Below are 20,561 nucleotides of genomic sequence, written 5' to 3'. Positions count from 1 at the left end.
TGCTCTTCAAAGCACACCGTTTGGCATTTCGATTACATTTTAATCTGCTGCTCAAAATTCCACGCCCGCATCCAGCAAGTCAGACGGGCGTGCGTTAGCCTCAAAGACTGCTTTTCTCTTGGAGGAATTTGCAGAACGCGCCGGGCCAATGCAAATATGTCCAGCCGAGCACCCTTTGTGAAGCTCTGACCACCCGGAATTCCATCTCACTAATGAGTTTCTGCAAATCGCGCGATTTTGAATCGTTTTTACCGCCTTTCCACCGGCGCAGAGCTAACCTCGCCGGCGCCGAGCACGAGTAAAAAACGAATCTGTGCATGTCGTAAAGCACGCGCGACAAACAACCTCTCCAATTACCCTTCGACCGCCCAGAAGCTATTTGCCTGCTGCCGTTTTTGCGGGGCAATTCCAGCAACTCGCTGTTGTGTAACGTTGAGCATTACACAGCACGTGGGTTGCCTTATGGATGGAATTGCTTCTGCACTACTTAAAAGCTGACATTTCAAAACCTTGTTCCTTTTTTTTAATTTCAGCTCCGGCTGGTAGAAAGAAACACTTGGTATGTCTAATTAGTATTCAGGCCTGGTTTTACAACATGATAGATGACAACAACAACAACAAATTCAGTCTCACAAACTGTAACAGTAGGTACGTAAGGCAGCAATAAATCAGACGCCACTCATTTTCCTCGTGTATAGCTTAGCTTGGGAATTGCGAGTCAGAAGACTGTTTTGCTTCTTAATTTTGTAATCAGCAGAAAAAAATTGATGGTTTTTTGCTAGTTTGCATCTTTTAAGCACACGGGACGTCCGGGACGAATGTCCAGCGTTTCACTAAAAGATCCCGGTGCGGGGGTAGTGACATATGAGCTGATCCTTTTCTGGACTGGGTTTCCTCCATGTTATTCGTTCGCGATATTATTGAGACACGAGTTTTCGCCAGGAATTTTTAAGGGAAGCACGAGATGGTTCATCAAGTTTCCTTGGATTTTATGGACCTATAAACAATCAGTTCCTCCAATTTCCTCATCATCAAGCTTTCCAGGTTTCAAGTAAATGTTAAAATTAATTTTAAATCCAAAGATATTCATAACTCATCAGGGTCATGGCTTTCTCTAATGCACCAACCCGGTGCGCTTCATGGGGGTTTCGCGTAAAAAAAGGATAATTTCCCAGAAAGAGCGTCTTCATCCCGAGGGCATAAATTTTCGCAGGATTGCCGTGGCACCTGAACTGGAACGCGCACATCAGTAATCCCACTGCTTTAGTGCCCGAGCTACGAAAGGAAAACGCTTTTGTAATTACAGATTACGACGTTGTCTGCGCGCGCGAGTGTATTAACTAGAAACGCCATCAATAACTGTTGTTCTCGGCGGCACTCTCGCCAACTCTAATGAAAACTCGATATGAGATATTGCCTCGGCGAAATATTGCCCCACAGCGGCCACAGCGTAATTCATTTTGGGCCGGTATAATGATTTTTCTTGCACGAGCGAGACACACATCGCGCGATCGGTTGGCCGAATAAATGAAAAAGTTATTCAGCAGAGTTCATTTTACGAGGCAATCACTCATGTCGTGCGAGCGATCCAATGACGCCGCTTCCACGCTCTTTCTCTTCTCTCTCGCACTCGGTGATATATCGGACGGCGTTCGATCTTTTGTTTACGGCACCCCACCCCCTGGTCGAGCTTTACTTCTCCAAATTGAGCGGTTCAGCTGTTTGCCCGCTGTCGAATTTCAGCAACCTGTATACAAAGCGTTCTCTTCTCGGTATATTCTTGCTGCAGCAACCGGCACGTCGACACTGATTTAGAACTTTGGTGCTTCAAACGCAGCTTTATAGGTCGTCGATATTGGCTATTTCTGTTTGAGCATCCTCTCCTGTCGGTGAAATTCGACTCTAGACGAAAAACGAGGATCATTTGAGTCAGGCTATAGGAAACAAATGCCACCGTAACTCAGAGCCTGGAGTCAATCAAGGTCACATAACTAATATTTATGGCTTATTTAATTGCATTGTTTTTTTTTAGAAATGTATATAGACGATTAAGAGAGTTCCTGTACTGATTTTAAAGGGTTTTTGGGGGGTAGGAGGTGAAAATGAAATCTTGCGGGATCTTCAACAAATCTTCTCTTTATGAAACAGTCACTTGGCGACTAATTCTAACAGAATACAAGGACCTTTAAACAGAAATGATATTTGACTTTAGGATTAACAATTTAAGAGAATTGAAGAACAATTTAAATTAGAAAAGAATTTACCCGATTGAGCCGGGTCCTTCACAATTAAACGCTCGGAACAATTAAGATGCGACTTGTTGGCTTCAAGTGTCCGGCGAAAACTAATTTAAATTCAAAATCTCTCTCTGTTGCATTAACGAATTTCTAACAATCTCATGAATAACAATACCCTAGACTAAAAATGAAATAGGAGTGGGAGCTCGGCCCCGCAACCACTACAGGTTAAATGCCTTTAACTCACTTATTGGCTGTGATGGAAACAAATTTTTATTTCTTGAATTATATTATAATAAATCAAATAAAATCATTTCTTAGAAATATACGGTGACGCGTTCATAAGAATATAGTAAAGGATTTAAATCGTTTAATCAAAAATGTTTTTTGTTAATTATCTCTATTCACAAATAGCAAAGGTTACCTATGCTGCAAAAGACCGATGATTAATTTCATTTCTTTTTGTTTTGCGATTCCCTTTGTAAAAATGGAATTAATCATCTCGGCTGTAATCCGACTAAAACCGCGCTCTTCACAGCTTAATCAGTCGCGCTCTCCAACTCGTCGTTTTTTTTCGCCCACCTTCCGTTCGTCGGCAAGTGCTGATTTGCAATTAAGAATTTTCAATTAACAAACTCAGAGCGCGGTAAAGAAGAAGTTCCGCAGGCAACTTCCACGATATTCTTTTTCTCTGCTCCACGCTGTCCTTTTTTATTTTCATATAGCTTTTTACCGGCGAAAATTGCAATTTTCGTCCTCTTCACGTTGGCCGGCATTCGAAATGCGAGGGCGCCAAATTTATGCATGAAAATTTGAAGCAACTAATTTAGACGGGGAAATTGACTTGGATCGGCAAGGCAGACTGTTCTGCTTAGTTGGAAAACTTTGGCCGCCTCCAGCTACATGGAATCAGCTCAAATATTGTAGTATTAGGCTCTACTCTGCTACAAGCACTATTTCAGACATGAAGAATATTTCGCACTACGTGATAACGATTCCACGAAAATCATAAATGTCAAATAAGCTTGTTGAATTGCTAAAGAAGAGCATTACTCAGAATTACTCTCATTAAAAAAGTATTACGCATTATATGGATTCTGGGTAAATTTTCCGGCGAATCCAGCAGCGACGTGAAATAGGCAAAATAATTAAATTTCCTGCAAAATCAGCGAAAATTTGATAGCTGCGACCACTTCGTTCAAGGGCCTCAGAAATCGATGGGGTACGAAGGGCATAAATGTTTTCGGGAAACTTAAAAGTAAGTATTATTAATAAAATTCTTTCATTTTTTTCAAGACTAAATCTTTTTGGAATTAGGTTCACTGTTTCAGCGAGGATGAGGAATAAAGACATTCTACTTTTTCCGCGCTTACGGGTTTTTAAAATATACTATGTTAATATATCTCTTTGTCTTGAGCCCTCATTTTTAACTTAATCAGTTTTCTAATAAATCAGGAGTGGAATCTGGGACAATGGCTCGCCTAAGGCATCCAATATAATTGCCATTAAACCCCTAGCGGGCCTTTTCCAAATTCCAATGGCGTAAGGAATGAAAATGCGGCGAGGGCCGGCCGGCGGCGAGCAACAAGCGAGACTGCGTCTCGAGACAAGAGCTGCGAAACCTCGCGGGCAGTTGTGGGAAATTAATGAGGGCCGACCGACCACTCGAGCCACGGGACGGGGGTGGGCCGAGGACGAGCAGGAAAAAGTGCAGCGCAGGCCAAACAATTAAACGTGCAATCGATCGGTCTGCAAGTCCTTAGCGCGCGGTCACCGGGGAACAATTTCACTCGGCGCACACAACGATGTCCTTGGGTGGCTCCTGGAGCACCGGCCCGCGCCCTTTTTATTATTCCTCGGCAGGCACAGCATGTAGATAAAGTGAATCTCTCGCCTTTATTTATGGAAGCCACAGGCAAGAATCCAGTTTGCCTAGCTGGACGCGTGCAATGCTCTGTTCTTTCTTTGCGCTGACTCGCCACCACGAAAGGAATTTCACGTACGGCACGACACGTTCTCGAAAAAAAAACACTCGACGACAAATCGCTTTTGGATGACACATCTTGTTGACACGCGCGCTTGCTTATTTTGCAGTTCAATTTGCTTTTGTCTCGCTGGATGAAAAATGTGGGAATGGAACAGTAACTACTTTTTCTTTCCTCTCTCGCTCGAGTTCAGCAAAGGTCGTGCCCGCTCGCACGGTTTACCCCTAAAATCCGAATACATTTCGCGGCGGTCCTTTCAAAGCAGCTAAAATCGGCATAAGTCTGGCGGAAAAGGAGCTAAAAGATCTGCCTAAATGCATCTCGCTCACACATAATCCGATTTTATTTAGGTTGGAATCCCGCCAGCGATTTTTCAATTTGCCCTCAGATTTAGGACTGGCTGATGTAAAATTGGTCTGATCTTTCCCAAGGGATCCGCATGCACCGAGCTAAACTCGCTATATATAGCGATGAAAGTGCTTGAATATTTAAAGCGTAGGTGAACTCCTATAGGCTGCTACTATTTAGTTATCAGTGAATTTATTGAACTCATGCCTTTTTCAAAGATGTCAGTAAGATAGCCAGAGGGTCTTTCCACAATTCGATTTTGATGCTGTGTGCTATGGAGCTCCTCTTTATAACAAGCGATCGATTTGTCATTTTTTTACTTTCCATAATATTCTTCGATGGTTTAGAGTTTAGACTTTTCTCAGGAAAATAGTATGAAAAAAATGGTCAAGAATTGTTCCAAATTGCTCCAAAATTGTTTGAGCTGTTTATATTCGGTTCTATAGGACTAAAGCCTGTTGGCTCGCATTGTTAAGGCATTCTCAGGAATGTCAAAGCAATGGGAGGTATTTGAGCAGTTCGGAGATCTAATACTGGCCACCCAATGTCAGAGATGCCAAAAAGTGGTTATTTTAGTGACTCAAAATGCTCAAATTGCTCAACGGGCTGGGAGGCGCACCGGCGCCGACTCGCTACTTGCTGGTTTTGCACCTTTCCAGCATGCGTGATTTGGCTTCACGGGACGAATGTCTAGCGTTTCAATGCAGTCCTCGGTGCGGAGGCAAGTGGCCCTTGAGTGGGCTGGGTCCCTGTGCGGCCTGGTGCCATGGCGCCCATGATATCCGTTCGCGGTGTTATTGGGACCCGGGTTTCAGCATTCGTGCTAGTGCAGTGCGCGCCCTTCCCGGTCCTCCGGTCCTCGGACAGGGATAAAAAGAGCAAAAAAGTGTATAAACTTATATAGAATATGAATCAATTTTTAAATATATATTAAATTTACTAAAACTGGAATAACTTATTTTCAACCTGAAAATATAAAATAGGAAATCGCTTCAGCTTTATTCTGGATGTATGTAAAGGTTTTTTGCTTTACGATGAATATTTATAAAAGCCCTAAACCATAAAGAGAAAAAATGTTTATTGTTTTCTTATGATGTTAATTATCGATACATTTTTTAAATCTCCCATAAGTCATTAAAACTATCGAATCGGAGCTTTTTAATCACTAAACATCAATTTGTTAAATAAAACATCATCTAAGTGATAGTTTCCTTACAAAAATCAAGTCTAATAAACGGATTAGGACAGCAACTCAAGTGGTTAGCAAAGTATTCAACAAAGATGGACAAAATGCAAAATTAAATTTCGCAGAGTATGCTGCAAAGATCAAATATTAACTTACACGGACTTGTGCTCACTCTACTTTCCCTCTGCTTTGCTGGATGTATAAAAGGCTCTCTGTTAAGCAGCGGGTTTGCGCGTTGCTTCGAATAGACGGCGACGGCGAGCGAGTTGGCCTAGCTATTAACCGAGAATCTGCTTTATTCTCGGTGCCGAGGAAAGCTCATGAGCTTTTTGCACTGTTAAAAATTCAACGCACCATCAATTACGAGTGCAGTGCAAAGCTGTGAACAAAAGACACGCGAAAGACCGTTTCCATGTTCCGCCGCAGGGTTATTTAATAAAAAACAAAAAGTTGGTGATGATTTATTGTCGGCCTCGGTGAATGCAACAAATGCGGCAGAATGGCAAAGTAGAGCACGCGGAAAACTGCGCTGGATCGCAGCCAATTTTTTCCGTGCGACCGGCAAAATCATTTGTTATCGTTATCTGGCACTCGCGAAGATAGGAATAATATGTGCAAATTTTCACTCGCAGCCGAGATGACGGTATATTAACGGCCTGATGGCCGAGTAATTTCATTACGGGTTTTTTTCGAGGAGAAAATCCCAGTGAATTTTTATCTGATCAAAACTAGGTCACGAGAAGCAGCTTGCCACAGTTGATGTATCCACGGCTGGATAGAGAGCACTGTAGAAAATAGCCTGTTTGAACAAAGTGAATTTTTCCTTTTTTTTTTGCTGGCGAATAAACAAAAAAAACACTAATTGAGAAATCTGGTGTTTGAGCAGGACGATCTAATCCATGTCCATTTAGCGCTGATATAGAATATGAAATTACGCAGAAAAGACTTACATTAGGCAACGATGCAAATTTGTTTGAAAAAATATTTGCCCATTGTGCAAATTCAGCACGTGCATCAAGTCTAATCTATTCCACGCCGGTAAAAAGGATTAAAGCACACATATTGCGAGCCTTGGAACACCGTGATTTTTTTCTCTTTGATTTTCCTGCGCAGGTGACGCGCAAAGGAAGCCAAATTAATTTGAATTTCAAAACTGACAGAGTGCTCAGTTGGCTGGTCTCGATTTAAATTTGTAATTTTGCAAGTCAAGACGCGCGGCGTGCGCCAAGAGTCAAAAGAGCCGTCGCTCACTGATTTACATGCACACGCCTCTCAGGCCCTCTTCAAAATGCACGTTGGCGAGGCGCTCTCCACTTTTCCTCCCGTGTGAGTAAACCCAGCCGCACGAGTACCTGCACGCACTCTTTTCCGCCTTGCATTTTTGTTGTCGACCCTCCATTAGGACATGCGTTTTCACAAATGAGTTAGCTTGTAGTGTGCTAGAATCTAGGTCAAGCAACTCCAAGTTGCTGCAACATTTTAATTAAACAAAGATAAAAATATTTACGAGGAGAGAAAAAAATAAATTTACCTGAAAGTAACTGGGTATACACTTCCATCAGCACGACCTCAACCAATTCTTCCCCCCTAGCAGACCTAACTTGAGTGAAAATTGAATTCTCGCTGGATTGCTCACGTGTGCATTTAAAGTGTTTCAATGCAAATGAGGTGCAGCATCAACGTCTCTTCTATCGCAGTTGCAATTAAACGAAATTGCCCACGTGCGAGGGAAGGAGACGCCCGCCAAGTTTCGCGGAGCATTAATTAATTGCACTTGACGTCTAATTCGCAATTTCTCAGGCGGACAATGCAAGTCATCAGCAAGTTGCAGCGTAATTCCAATCGGGCCGCCGAGAAGTGGTGCTTCTTCTCCTTTTTGAAAAGGGAAAATTAAGACAGCGCTGCTGATGAGGAGACGTGCGGTCGGTTGGTCGAGTAGAGCGCATGATTGCATATACAGACAGGGGCTTCACTGGGCAGGACTGAAAGCCTTAATGACCGTTTTTGTGCCGGCAATTGTACAGCTAGCAGCGCGCGGCTGTTGAGCAAAGGAGCCGGCCACCCACCTTGCCGCTCCTCCGCCCTCTCTTATTCAGACAAACTGCTGAGGAGATGATAAACAGGGAAGAAAGGAAGATTAGCTGCCTGCCTGTTCTCCGACTGGCAGCTGCATGGCTTTTTGCTCGCCCCGAAATGGAAATATTATCGAGTTACTTGGCAAACACGCTGATTATAAAGACCGTCGGAGCGAGAAGGCGGAAAATTCATGCTTTTCTCTTTGTCAGTTGCAAAAACAATGCCTTTTTGTCGGTGTTAATTAACGCCAACATTCACGGATTGTTTCTTGGATTCATGGAATTCATCCTGAAAAGAAAAGAGAAATATCCACTTTGTATATTGCTTTTATTTCTGTGCTGTAATTTTTTAAATGGATTATTTACAAAATGTGACTGCTTTTTATTATTTCAAACACAGCTCACCATTTAAAGAATTTTCTCGTTATTTTTACAAGCATATAATGTTAAACTCTTTTGTTTTCCATTTCGTGGAAAATAAAAAGTTTATCTTTCCACGGCCCCGACAGTGTCCTAATATATTAAAGCCTTTTATTAATCGTATAGATACATTTTTCGGTTAAAGACTTGGTTTTCCTCATTCAAAATATAATCATATCATAACCTCATAGCAATTTAAATCTTCCTCAACTATAGCGAGCTTTTCAGCGACCAATTTAAACAATACTTTGCACAAGTCTCTGGGGACATTGTTAAAATCCAACTTTTATTCCTTGGAAGCGGAGTGTATCTCGAGGCGATCAAAAGGAAAATACTGCCATTAAATCATCGCAGAAATATCCCAGCTGTGTGTGCGCGTTTCTCTCCGCGTCGGATGCAATAAAGTTAGGTCCCGGACAAACACAAGAGAGAAAAGAAAGGCACAAAATATTCATATAACAGAGAAAACGAGCTGGTCGCCTTGTGTTTCCAGCAAATTTCAAGTTTCCATTATGCAAATCAGAAAAAATCAACCTCGGGTACTTTGCTACGCAGAGAGTAGCCAAGAAAGTGGTTTTGTGATGAGATAATAAGGCACAAAGTTTTTCAGTATGAAATGTCAATATTTTTAGTTCACTTGGTTCACACAGTAGACCGGCCGCATGATTGGCTGACCACAATTTTTCTCTTGACTGGTTAGGTCATGGAACAAAACTTTTGTCGTCAGCGCAAAAATTATTGAGACCCGACCAAACGTCATTTCCTTCCGTCCTGAAGCAGAGTCGATAAAACCTTTCCGTTTTCCTCTCCAGCTATGACCACAGAGCGTCTGATACTTAGAACAATCAATCTATTTCAAAAATATAAATGATATTCCTTTATTCACATAAAAATGAAAATGTGGAGCTGATTGAAAGCTCCAAATGATTTTAAATATAAATACATAATTCACAGATAAAGGTTTGAAACCTTTTAAACAAATTTTTCACAACGCATACAAAAAACGGGACAAAAAGCAATTTTTTTCATCAGTAGACACTTTTTGATTGGATTTTATTCCCAAGACCAATCATGCAATTGTTTTAGTCCCCAGATCATAGAGTTCCGGTCTTCGTTGAGAATTCCATTTGCAGAGGTAAAACATCCTTTCAGTCTCATTATTTTTCCAAACAAAGCGTCTGAATTTTCGCAAATAATACGTTCCTCCGGGCATTATCACTGCGAATATTTTGCAGAAATGATGGGGGTTACCAGGGATGTGCAGCAGATTGCCGGCAAAAGATATGGAAGGCGCAGGAGAGGGCAGCCCGCGAGTGAGATTGCTAGCTCGCTCAGCCAGCCATTGAGAAACTTTGGCGAAAGTCGCCAACAAGCCATCAGCGGGCGGAGATGGAGATAAGGGGTGCAGCCCTAAGAAGAGAGAGAGAGAGAGAGAGAGAGAGAGAGAGAGAGAGAGAGAGAGAGAGAGAGAGAGAGAGAGAGAGAGAGAGAGAGAGAGAGAGACCGACTGGCAAAAGTTCTCTCTGTGTCGTCACCGAGGCGTCGTTTTATTTGCTCAATCATCCTGCTCGAAATTAATTCACAGCCTCGTGCACACTTAGCAGAGCGCTCTCTCTCTCTCTCTCTCTCTCTCTCTCTCTCTCTCTCTCTCTCTCTCTCTCTCTCTCTCTCTCTCTCTCTCTCTCTCTCTCTCTCTCTCTCTCTCTCTCTCGCCGCCTGCTGATTGAGATTTATTGCTCCACTTGATCTGACATGACTTCTCCACGCTCTCTTCCGCAATGAAGTCGAAATTTGCAAATTGGCTCTTTTAATATGCGCGCAGCTGTATGAATAGAAGCACTTGTACCTCCGGCTCCGTTTCAGCAATGCGAAGTCTTTTATTCCTCCGCACAACGCGACAAACGACCAGGCATAACGCTGCGAATGAGCTTTTGCTGCGAGAGGGAGAAATAATGCTATTCTCTTTACATGTTGTCTTTTTCCATTTGGTTGGATAAAACTTATGACCTTTTTTATTGAATTCATGATGAAATTGCGTGGCACTTTTGCTCTGACATTGTTTTATTCGAAGCTTTACTACGAGAGATGATTAGTTTGAATCAATTATTTTAAAATATATTTAATTTCAAACAAACACAGAAATTTCCTCGAGGGTAATTGTATGAAATTTAAATTATCGAATGGCTCAGCTCTGAGCAGGCTGAAAAAGCCGCTGCATACAGTGTGAGAGCGTGTTATTTAACTTTACCCCTCAAAATTTCATAGCTGATCAAATCCGAGGCTGATACGACCAATGTTCAGCACTAAAACATTTCCCTCTTAAAATTCACTAAAAGCTTTGTACACCCTGTGTCAATCCGCTTAAAACTAAGCCATTTGATGCATTAAAATTCATATATCTCTTAATTTTTCGATCAGTTCTCATTATTTTAAAGAATCAAGCATTAACGTTCATTGACGATCATGAACACATTTGCACCAAAACTTTTGTTCTACATATTCTTTCCGTTTTTCTTCATTCGGATCGAAAGACGTCAGCACCAACCGTTCGACATTTCACTCAACTCTTGCCGTTTTCCGCAACTCCCTTGTCAGCAATATGGTGTATCAGGGAGGAAATTATTCAAAATACGGTGTTGTCGGAAATGGGAAAGGGATCGGAATGATATGGTTGCAAGCGCAGGATCAATTGCGAGTCGGCGTGCGAGCGAACGTGTTTGCGTAAAATAAAATAGGATCGAGGATGAAAGGCCCGAACAGCGCGGCGATAGGCGAGGAATTCTAATATAGTTTATTCAGATAGGGCGCATTCTTGCCACCTGCGGGTCGTGAACACGGTCCCATCTTGATCGCCGCAAGTAATAAGGCATGCCTGAAATACTCAATATTTCCGCCACCACGTCTCATTATCATACGCCTCCCTTTTATTAGTTTTCTGGCGCGACTTGAACCTCTCCACGTGCGCAAATTCGAGTTATTCCTTTTCTCCCATTTTTGCACGACCTGTTTTTGGAATTCTCATCTTTGTGTCAATCACAGCCGACGCGAGCATTCCATTTCCAAGGGGCTTTTCATGCTCAATCCTCGCATACGAATCTCGGAAATTGGAAATGCGGAGATTTTTTAATTGAATTGCCTGCACACACTCACCAATCGAATCGAAATTTAAAAAGAGAAAATAGATTTTTACCAAAGGGAAACACTGATTGCAAAATTTAAACATCGTACTTTGCGCGAGTGTGGGTTTGGAATGATATTCGAGTAGGGCAAAAGCCACCATATGTTTGTACGTTTGCTAACGAACCGAACGGCTGATTGGCCGCAGCAGAGAGTTGATTGGAATGACGCTCTTCAAAGAGAAATGCAGGGCATGGGGAATAGTCGGCCCCATGCCGCAGAATACAAAGTTGTACGCGACAATAATTAAAATAGACTCACGGTACACTATCGAATGCGGCATAATTAAAAGCAAATAGAACACGACAAAACAGATTAGCTTTTGACGCGAACTATGCATAGCAATGCTCGATGGCAGAATATGTTTTGTGATCCTTATTTTGCAATGTTCGTAGAAACCTTTGAGGGCACAGAAGCACTCGAAGTTTTCAACTTGAGAACTTTATTTTGCAGTTTGGCATTTTTAAAATACAGATTTCATTATGAAAAATAAACTCGAGGCTATTTGCTTTGTATCAGTATATTGCTTCGAAAAATATTGATCTCCTCTAAATCTAATAAAGCGAAGTTGATATTGAAAATTATAGAACACGAAGAAAGAAAACCGATATAGAAGCATGAAACAAGCTGACGTTTCCTTTGTGATCGGCTCCAACCTTGGTTGTTCTCAAATTTGATTTTTTTTATCCTTAATATGCGACTTTGACGAGTTCTTGATTCGATTTTGCGTCTTGGCCTGCAGTGACGCGGACCGATTTTATTTGCGCTTTTCACACTGTCAACGAGCTTATCCGCGTCAAACTGAAGCGATTGAGTGCCAAAGAGGGACAAAGTCGTTTGCAGAGAGCCATTATTTGCGAGGAAAAACACGGCGTGCGTGTGTTTTTGCTGTTCAAACAAATCCAATCATTTTCCGTTTTGACATATATGCATTGGTTATGGTCGATGCGTCGCTGTGTTGTGTGGGCACCGAAATTAGCCTCATAAACGTGTGTTTATGCTGCCGCTGTAAATGGAGTTTGTTTTTGCTCGGGAACATGCGAAAAATTGGATTTTCTTATCGGCGCTTAACACGGAAAACACGCAACAATCGCTACCTGGTTACAATATCCAGTTTGAATTACTCGCGTCATTGAGCTAAATTGACTTTTTTACGGTGAAATAGCTTTCCAACAGTAAATATTTTATCCAGTCCTGATCAATGCCAACAGGAAAGTTAGGGGAATTCAAAACCATTTCCATCTGAATGCAAAAATGTTTTTGCAAATATTTTGTTCTACAGGCACAATGTTGAGTGCTTTGGAAAAAGTACTGCCGGCCTCAAATTCGATTTTTGCTGTCAGCTAATAAAATAAACCCAAAAAGTTAATAATGATTTGAATGATAGAATTAATAAGTGAATTTTCATAGGGTCAAGGCCACTGAAATTGGCCGATATTTAAAATTTGTATTTTGTGATATTTTGGTTAAAACTAGCACTCTGGATATAAAATTAAACTAAAACACGAAGGGGACAAGCAAAATTGTGAAAATTAGAATTGGTAAAAACAGCCGGGACATTGTGGAATAGTCAAATTTACAGGGCTAGCAAATGTAACAATAAATTATCTATAAATCCTGTAGAAAATAAAATAATTATACACAGCTCCAGAAAGCCTGAATGATTAATTCACCTTATCGTTGAATTTAAACGTGAAAAGTGCAGTTCTGATCGTTTTAACACGAGCTCGAAGCTCAATAACTCATTAGGCCACACCGCACGCAAGTTCAAAGCTGCTGCGCAGACGGCCTGTCGGCCGATCGTTTGGTAATTGGTGGGTGATGGCAACTTGTTAGGCACCTCCACAAACACACAGGATGCTTCTGTAATGTATGCGGGTCCGTTTTTGCGCTACCTCTGCATCTCGGTGACGATATACTTGATCGATTATTAAAGCCGCTCATGTGTAATGATGGCTGCGATTGTTGGCCGCGCGGTCCATTATGAAAACCTTATATGTGTGCTGGACGGAGCAAGTAGCAATATTGAAGGGAATTGAGCCGCTCGGAACAAGCCGACCGACCGGATCCGCTCAGAATTCATCCCCCGGGCTGGTCCATTAGCAAATGGCCACCAACCCCTTCGGCTTTTTTGGACGCTCTCAGCACGATTCAAAGCTTTTGGATGCGTGACTAAATCATGCTTTTGTTTTTCCTTTTCTTTATTTCTTCAAATAATTTTTAATCTTTTAATGTGTCCTAAAAAGGTTTGGAGATACAAGTGGAACATCTAATGCTGCCTCCAGACAGAAACTTTGATTGGCAGGAGTTGGGTCCAATTTGACTGAAACGATTTTTCCTAATGAATTTGTTTAATAAATTATAAAGAAACTCTTCATATTTTCATTTAGAGTCAATAATCTGAAAGTAAAATATTTGATTTTTAACTATGAGTTTATTGAAGACCAGTGACATACGACTGTATACTTTTATATAAAGAGGCTATAGCTTTGGCAAGAGTAATTGGTTTTATTGGAAATAATTTTGATAATTTCTAACGTATGGTAGAAGTTATAATAAAGACTATAGCCCATGGAAAAATGGCTGTGTTCCTAAATTCAACCTCCTATACAAATACCTCCAAAGCAATTTTAAATTAACCTACCTCTATTTGACATTCACATGAATTACGCACGATAGTTTTTGCGGAATGTAACAAGTTTTATTTTGCAAACGCTAATTAATAATTCATTTCAATTTGGCATCATCAATTTGATCGCAACCGCATCAGAAAACATTAATTAGCAAGGCAAAAATCAATGCGTCCCTGCGAACTTTGCCGTTTTTTGTACGCGGCGCGCACCCAATCGGCGGGGCTGCTGGGCTGCAAAGCGAGCAAACATCCTTTTCACGTAGCAGTCGATTAGGGGTTGACAGAGAGCCCCACATCGGCTGCATGATTTTCGGCTCAGCTGTCAAAGCGCGCGCGTGTCGCGTTTCGGCGCACAAGCACCTCCCCGACGGCTTTCGAACTCGCCGGCAATAATCCGGCTCTCATCCGCCATTAAAACCGCAAACACTAGTGCATTTGCGAGTCAATTATTCATTGATTCAATAACGCGATGCCGTCTCATGCCCAGCATCGGCAAATTAGACCCGGTGCGGTTTGCCGGTCCCGATCCCATTTTGCCGCCGAGACGACGGCGCTTGTCAATTTCTCTTGCACGCCTGACATGTAGTGCACGCGCGCATCCTTCCGTGACTTGCTCGCCGATTGATGATATTGGCTCCAAAGCACATTCATGCATCCAAGTTTGAAATAGAATTTTGATATGGGTGTGCTTCAAAAAGTCGCGAAAACCCCTACAAAATTTATTAGTCGTCTTTTCACCAAAAATAAAAGGGCTGTTCTTTAATCAGGATAGACGGCAGTAGAGAATTTTTTTAGGAAAGTATTCGTCTCGCACGTGCTGTTTACAATTTGCAGTATAGAAGCTGTCACGTTCGCATCGCACGTAATTTGCAAATCAAATTGAAAACCCACCAAAATTAACTGCTGACGATTCTGAAAGACCGTTCGTAATAAACAATCGACTGCTGCTGATCCGCTGAGGCTGAAATAGTGACTATGGACCAGAACTTTTCACTTCTTATAAAGCTGCCAAACAGTCACATGGAAAAGAGCCATTTGAAATTTCCTCTTCTCATTAAAATTTTTAATGATCTCATCATTACAGAATTTATAATAGAGTAAAATGTTTCAAATGGCTGAAAGATTAAACATTTTTAAGCGATCTAATTGGCCTTTGGTGGAAGGTTATTTATTTTCTCAAATCTTTTTTTGTAGAATATTGTTGAGTCGCTATAATTGGTCCAGGTTGTTCGCAATAAGCTGGAATAGTGTATAGTCAGTTTACAGTTGGCATACTTCTATATTGGTACGGCGACGAGTTTGAAAAAGAAAGCGTTTTGATATTGCAAACTTTTCTTCAGATTCTCGTTGCTCTCAAAAGTTGCTTAGGAAACGTCAGACAACCGAAAGAGTCTTTTCCAATCGTCAAGTTTCCATTCCAGAAAAAGACCTGTTATAGAAATGAAAAATCTACTCTCTGACATTTACAAGATACAGCTTGTAAAGGTTATATATATTTCCAAGGAATATATTTCTAAGAAGCTCACTAACTGCTTTTAGGCTCGTTGTAGAATTTCCCGCTGCTTCACAGGTGTTTAGATAGCCTTTCCTTTCGAGTCTAATACGCAGCTGAAAGAGACCAAGTGCGGCAAAGCAAAAGTTTTCGCTTCAAGGAGAAATGCGCAGTGGACCGAGTTCTCCGTATAATGTCGCGAAATGATTTTTGCGTAATTTATACCGTTTTCTTTCACCGAAACGTGTCCGCGTTTTGGCGCTGCCCGTCAAGAAATGCATCAGCGAAATGCTATCTGGAACGACGCAGACAATTTGGCGCCGCGCCAGCGAAATAAAGTCACTGCGTTACGCTGTCAAGACGCTGGAGCTTTACAATCATCGGATGTGAGACACGCACCACGCTCGTGAGCGCGCGAGAATGGAAATTGCCGAATTCACGTTTACTGCTTGCCCCCTCGATATCATCAGCAATTGGAGCGAATTCGGGGAATGGAAATGGATAGCAAGGCAGCGGAAGTACGATTGGCTCGAAAAAAAGTCCAAAAGTCATGCAAACCGAAATCAAACTAAAATAATGGGACGTGTAATATATGTGTGTGGAGCTGGAAGAAACACCGAGCTGAAACGAACTGTTTAAAAATAACCTAACGTGGAAACATTTTGACAAGTGACGATTTCACTGGCTGTTCTTGTGATGTCCCTGCCATAATGTGAAATAAATGGTGGCCAAAAAATTTAACTCGTCGCTTTTAAGCTGTGAAAAACCAATTAAATAAAAATTGGTTTAAAACACATGATTTATTTGTTGTTTTTAATCAATTGAATGATCATTTGTTAATATCTGAAGAACCAAGCCATTGGCTCGCTTTCTTAAATGCATGCTTTGCGTGGACGTTGCTATGTGAGAATCTAAGAGATGTTTGGGAGTCGAGTACGGACTGATTTGATCCTAAATTTGATTCTCTTACACTGCAATGACGAGTACATTCGGATTTGGGAGGATTGCCAAAGGTTTCCGACTGCTCATTTCCAGTGTGCGTGAATTATTTTCATGGGACAAATGTCTAGCGTTTCAATAAAATGACCCCGGTGCGGGGGTAGTCACTCAAGCTGAACTGGGCTTCCTTCAATGAGGCCCGCGCGCCCATATCATTCGTTCGTGAGGTTATTGGGACGCGGATTTTTCGCTGTTAGGGGGTCGCCCATCTCATTCAGAAGAAGTAAACTGATAAAAAAATATTAAACAAATTTTTCGCAACGGGTTTTCTAGACTATGTAAATTAAAAATCATAATATTATAAAGATAAAATTTCAAAATGTTCTGAAAAACAATTCGAATTCCTGTTTACTGTTCATGTTGTCCATAAATCTAGCAGTTTTCGCTCGTTAGATATAATTAAGGCAGTTTAATATAAATTTAAATCGCATACGCTTCAAATTCCTAATAACAAATATGGAGTTGTTTGAAAATATAGAATTCAATTTTTTCGAATCTATCCACAATTTTCCATCCTAAAATTGATTGATGTGTTAATCTGTTTTTTCCCGAACAGTTTCAGCTAAAATATTCAAAAGTTAATAATGAGCCAAATAATTCCAAATATTATTATGCTAGACTTGTTTTTGTACGGATTAATACATCCTTTCGATATACCTCTTCTTTGATACAAATAATGCTGCTGAGAATATTAAAAGTATTTAAAATTTAAGAATTTTTTAAATTTTAAATAATTTAATTATGTTTTGAATATTAATTTGAAGATATCACCAAATCAAATGCATCTTAAATAATTTTGGATCTGTGGTTAACAAGGCTAAGATTGCATAAATTTGTGCTCTTTTGGTGTTTCCAAATAATTATTTGAATAAATTACACATTGTGACCACCGCCACCAGAAAGGAGTTGAACGTTCGACAAAATTTAATGAATTTCATTTAAAATATGCTAGCTCTAATACTCGTTGTCAAAATTAATGAAGTGTCCTGTCCAAGAAACTAATTCCCTTAATAGAAATTACGTTGCATTCTATTAGCAAGCCCTTAATCTCGTTCCAATCGAAGGGAACAAGATGATAATTGGCGAACAAAATTGGTGGGCTGACTGGAAATACCGGGGCTTAATTGGAGCGTGCCCGTCGCACAGAATCATTAATCCCCGCTTTAAGCTCGAGCTGAAAATCGAATGTTTCCGGAAAGCTAGTGCGGCCGCCAAGAGTTGTTGCCGTGGTAATGTGCGATGAAAATTTGCGAATCGCGCGGATTAGTCTCAGCACTTTTGAAGTTAAATTTCCAAAAGCCTCGAAAGTTGATCAAACGAGTTCCCGGAAATTCTAATCCCCCACTTTCACTGAATGCGAGTGAAATCGTCTTTAAAATCGAGCGTTTGTTAAAACATCGCTATAACTTTTTGGCCCTTATCGAGTATATGTATAGCAATGGAACCAATATAAAATGTCATTCCTCCCTCTGAAAGCAAGAATTTCCAATTAAAATCATGTAACAACGCCGAGCGTGAAGCAGAATGGGTCAGAATATTAGTAAAATTGTGACCCTTTCCCGCTTTATCTCGCCGCCACCAACGTTTGCGGTTGTACTTAACAGAAGTTCGAATCTCCGAGGGCTGTACCCGGGGGATGTGGAAGCGCGGTGTGTCCTGCACTCCGCCGAGCGCACACTCGCACCAGAGGTGAACATTTTTTTCCTGTTTTGCTATGAATTTGCATGATGGAAATGGTAATTACGGCATGAGAACAAACTTTTCAGCAATGTTTGTTCACTACAATTGAACTAATAAACCTACACGACCATTCTTAGGCATAGAAAATTTCGATTCAAAAGTGACGCTCTAGATTAGTTTTAATTTATTAGATAGTTTTTAATTTTTATTCTAAAATAAGGAAACAAAGTTGCTATCAATTTTAAATTAATCACAAAATCTAAATTGAATTTTTTTTAAATAACAAGTAATGGTAAAAAAATAACATGATCATCAGCGAAGTTACAACAGAAAAGGCTAATTAAATCATCCAGGATATCCAGGAAAATTATATTAAAATCAATTCTCCAAAGTACAAACCAGAAAATTTCTAACACGCAATTTAAGTTACATAACAAGCTTGAACATCAATATTTGATTACTATAAAACTATAAAAATCAGCATTAGTAGTGCTCAAATATTAAAAAAAAAACGTGAATCATATGCTATGTAATTCAAAAATTGAATTACTCGTCGACGTCGAAATATGGAAATTCAATTATCTAAAAACTTAGAAACACTCGAGGATATTAAATATTTGACGTGAAAAACCCCTTTCACTGAACGACCCCACTCTTTTAATTGCATTTCGCGCACTAATTAAGGCGGAAAGGGACGCGTTCACAATTTCGCGCAGAACGCGGCAGGCTGAAAACAACGGCTGCCGCTGACAAAAGAGTTAAAGAAGCCAGTGCGGTACTCACTTGAGTGCGCGAGATTGAGTGCGTTTGCAAGGGTCTCTCTCTTTCTCTCTCTCTCTCTCACTTCTCTCCAACTCTATCTCTCTCGGCCGGCGAAGGCGAGCACTCTCCTCTCCTCGGCAGCAGAGTGTGCCGCGGCAGCCGCCTCCGACTCTTTTATATGGCTACACCTCCACGCAGCATCCCCCGCCTGCCGGTCGCTGCGCCTGCACCGATCAATCGGCGAATAAAATCGCCGCCACCGCCGCGAGCCCAACGCTAATTACGTTGCACTTGCCGAATCATTACCTATGCCACGCCGACCGAATGCTGCGGCACTTTTTATTTATTTTATTAGCTCAACCAGTGTGGTCCGAACGGCTTCGTTAAATTGGGCAGTAAACGAGATTTTGTGGCTTGACGCGATTTTTCCATTTGGAAACGGATTTCAGCGGCTGAGCACAATCTGGCTGGCCTCTCTTTGGTCGTTTTGAGTTTTAGCAATTGCAATTTATGTCACATGTTAAGTAAAATTTAAGGTAGTCGATTAAAAATAATGAGAATCCGCTTTTACATTGCGGAGCTGCTGACATATAGTAATTAATTATTACTTTATTTTTTCCGATATTCTGTTCTGATGACAGGTTCAGTCCAAAATTTGGAAATATTTAATTAAATATTTGGGAGTTTGTAAAAACTATATTATGTAATATCTTTATCTTTTATAATGTTCAGACAGTGTTCTTCAAATCAACATGAATTATTTTAACAAATTTTAAAAATTATATACCTATGAATTTTAGTGGATAATTTTTAAGTAAATTTATTCACTCCACAACTGCTGCTTGAGGAGAGCGGGGAATAGAGCGAATCCGATTAATGTGTATTTTGGTTGCAATAGAAGAATAAAAACTTCATGATTTGCATAAATAATTTGTTTTTATTTCTGATAGAACCTCAGATTCAGATATAAATTTTTTTGTCGACGAAAACGATTCTTTGTCTTTTTAGTGGAAATTTTTCGAAGGCTTGTGCAAGCTGAAAAAGAGATAAGAGATTAGGAAACTGATATTAAATAGGTAGATTTTTAAGTTGATAATTCTGCAGGAACTAGCGATAAGAGAGTAAAAAATGACATTTAAAATCTTTGGTGTAGTTTCTAATGCAAAAATAGTTATTTAATAACAAAAGAAATTCACAGGAAATTGTATTTCATAGCTATTAGTTTTTACAACTCATTTTGTCGTACCACTGATGAGACCTGTGGGACCGAAATGCAAATAGTGCAAGAGCTTATATTTCGATATTGTTTTTTTAGCAATATGTTCCTCTTGACCATTAATTGTTTAATTATTTTGTACACGGGAACAGCCATTGTAATTCTATCTTTATAAACTAATTCCTCAATTGAGATTATTTTGTTTTAATAAATAAAAACGAATATATATGTTCACTTGCCCTGCTGGCAAACCTTTTCGTCTTGAAATCCCGTCCAGAATTATTATAACATCTATCTGTTGATTTGCACTTTTCCCATTTTATTATAAATTCAAAAATGTGCCCTGGATACG

At 40.4% G+C, this 20,561-nt stretch overlaps 1 protein-coding gene across 2 annotated transcripts in view; it reads right to left on the bottom strand.

The window, feature by feature from the left end:
* The window catches only part of mGluR (metabotropic Glutamate Receptor), a 64,351-nt gene extending 45,195 nt beyond the window's left edge, over positions 1 to 19,156 (bottom strand). Inside the window, exon 1 of one of the 2 annotated variants that reach the window (XM_065495408.1) lies at positions 19,015 to 19,156. The gene's annotated coding sequence lies outside the window, so the exon portion shown is untranslated. The remainder of the gene's footprint in view (positions 1 to 19,014) is intronic. The other variant, XM_065495409.1, reaches the window with a different exon arrangement.
* Between the last annotated feature and the right edge of the window lie 1,405 nt (positions 19,157 to 20,561).

This window comes from Cloeon dipterum, chromosome X (genome assembly GCF_949628265.1).
Source record: "Cloeon dipterum chromosome X, ieCloDipt1.1, whole genome shotgun sequence".
Taxonomy (NCBI): Eukaryota; Metazoa; Arthropoda; class Insecta; order Ephemeroptera; family Baetidae; genus Cloeon; species Cloeon dipterum.
Note: the sequence above shows the minus strand (reverse complement) of the source record. Positions and strands in the feature narration are given on the sequence as shown.